A 2,461-nucleotide genomic window follows, 5' to 3' on the forward strand; every position below is an offset into this window, starting at 1 on the left:
ACCTGTACTGTGTATATATATATCTTATACACACTGTGTCTACCTGTACTGTATATATATATCTTATACACACTGTGTTGTTACCTGTACTGTATATATATATATCTTATACACACTGTGTCGTTACCTGTACTGTGTATCCACGCCCTGTTTTAAATTCCCTCTAACTGCACTGCTGTCCTGTGTAATTAGATTTATTTCTGCCCCTCCTGCTGCGAGCTGTTCTGTGTTAATGGCGTCTATATAAACGTGTAAACAGCTCAGTAGTCCATCGTCGTGACTTCCTGCGCTGACTTCAGTAAAAGCTCTGAGTGCTTCTCCCTCCGCTGATGCAGAAACAGATTGTGCAACAGTTTGCTGTTGATCAATGTCGCCCCCCCCCCCCCCCCCCCCCCCGTACCATATGGTCTCTTCCTCCCACCAGATTCCCCCTGACCCTCATCACATATGATCTGATTGGTTAATGAGGTAATGAATGGCGGCGACCAGCTGCTGACACACAGAGAGAGGAGGGAAATGATTATTGTACTTTAATTGATGGAGACAGACTGCTGTCCTGCCAGCGCCCCCTACAGGCTGCAGTGCTCCCTACAGACAGGTGTACGCTCAGTTTGTCCTGCAGGTGCGCTAGAGGAAACGTCAGAGGTCAGTCACGTAGAGGGTTCATCCTCCGGAGAGCAGGAAGGAGAGCAGGACGTTTACCCACACAAAAGATTCAGTTTTCACATTTATTTCTCTTGTTTTGGGTATTTTATTCATTTCTACAAACACAAAGATCTTTTTATCTCTCTCTCTCTTTTTGAAACACGTCACATAAATAAAAATGTTAAGTTAAAATAAGAATAAAATTTTATTTATATTTTAAATGTTAATTTCCTGTTTGCATTTCTATGATAATATAATTCGGCTCCCAGATTTATATTTTTAGTGAAAATGTTTGTTTGTTTGTTTTGTCTCGTGCTTTCGGCCACGTTAGCGGCTCCGTTCCGCTGACGTCATCAGACGGCGCCGGGTTGGAGGCTGTAGTTCAGCGGCGGAGAGAGAATGAAGGAAAAAGTGAGTAAACCGTTTGTTTACCGGAGCAGCTGCTCGGGACGTAAACACACGTTCTCCGGTTTGTCCTGCAACAGGAGCCGCGGTTAGCATCGGTTAGCATGCTGCTAGTTTATCACCTTCATGCTGACCGGCTAACGTGCCGACAGCTAGCTAACTGTTAGCATCTGGAAACAAACAAACAAACAAACAAACAAGATCAGTAAACAAACAGTTTGAGTTAATCCTGTAGAGGTACTCAGTGAACATGATCCCACGCCAGACTCCATTCAAATATCTGCTAATTTAAGATCTGTATTGTAGAACAGCGTGGATCATTCAAATTAAATTCTCTATGATTCTTCCAACAAGCCAAGTGCAACATAAGATGCAGCAGGTTGAGTCCGACTTAATTAAGTGACCAGATAAATTCCTGTTGCTGTGGTAGCTGCTACTCACCAGACAGAGCCACCGCCATGACTCCACACCAAACTCCATTCACAGATCTGCCAGTTTGCTGTTAGTAGAAATATTATATCACAAACATCAGGCACTTTCTCAGCAGAGTCAGACATTTAAATTAAAGAGACCATTACCTGTAGCGGACTTCCTGTAAAGAAACGTCTTCTTTCTAGGGCTGCTAGATTATGGCAGAAAATCATAATTTCTTTGGTCTTCTGTGCTTCAGATGTAGTAACCTGCTGAGGAGCTCATCCCGCTGTGTTGTTTAGTTCCCCCAGTCTACAGGTCTGTGCATTCCTCACTGCACCGCTGACACTAGATGTATTCTTTAATTCCACGAGGAGCTCAGGATGCAGGCTTGTCTCTGGAAATATAAAACAAAGCTGTGTGAATGCATGTTCAGTAGTGGCTCCTCCTCTCTAATCGGAGACAACATGAATTTCTACCAAACTCCATTCAGGTATCTGTCAGTTTAATACACTGCTCATAAAAATAAAGGGAACACTAAAATAACACCTCCTAGATCTGAATGAATGAAATAATCTCATTAAATACTCCTTTCTTTACATGGTTGAATGTGCTGACAACAAAATCACACAAAAATTATCAATGGAAATCAAATCCATCAACCCATGGAGGTCTGGATTTGGAGTCACACTCAAAATCAAATGGGAAACACTACAGGCCGATCCAACTTTGATGTAATGTCCTTAAAACAAGTCAAATGAGGCTCAGTAGTGTGTGTGGCCTCCACGTGCCTGTATGACCTCCCTCCCTCCTGTGGACGGCGCCCTCGTACCACCCTCATGGAGTCTGTTTCTGACACTTTGTGGCCTGCTGGAGGTCATTTTGCAGGGCTCTGGCAGTGTTCCTCCTGCTCCTCCTGCTCCTCCTTGCACAAAGGCGGAGGTAGCGGTCCTGCTGCTGGGTTGTCGCCCTCCTACGGCCTCCTCCACGTCTCCTGATG

At 44.3% G+C, this 2,461-nt stretch overlaps 1 long non-coding RNA gene across 1 annotated transcript; it reads right to left on the reverse strand.

Annotated features, from left to right (window-relative positions):
* Positions 1-1,051: 1,051 nt before the first annotated feature.
* Positions 1,052-2,033, reverse strand: LOC119887863. Its single transcript, XR_005441820.1, has 3 exons — positions 1,629-2,033; positions 1,492-1,549; positions 1,052-1,220 (listed from the first exon to the last, which is right to left on the reverse strand). It is a non-coding gene; the product is annotated as an uncharacterized LOC119887863 (long non-coding RNA).
* Between the last annotated feature and the right edge of the window lie 428 nt (positions 2,034-2,461).

The sequence above is a fragment of the Micropterus salmoides genome, unplaced genomic scaffold, assembly GCF_014851395.1.
Source record: "Micropterus salmoides isolate LMB-PRFRI ecotype aquatic unplaced genomic scaffold, ASM1485139v1 Ms_hic_scaffold_4400, whole genome shotgun sequence".
NCBI lineage: Eukaryota > Metazoa > Chordata > Actinopteri > Centrarchiformes > Centrarchidae > Micropterus > Micropterus salmoides.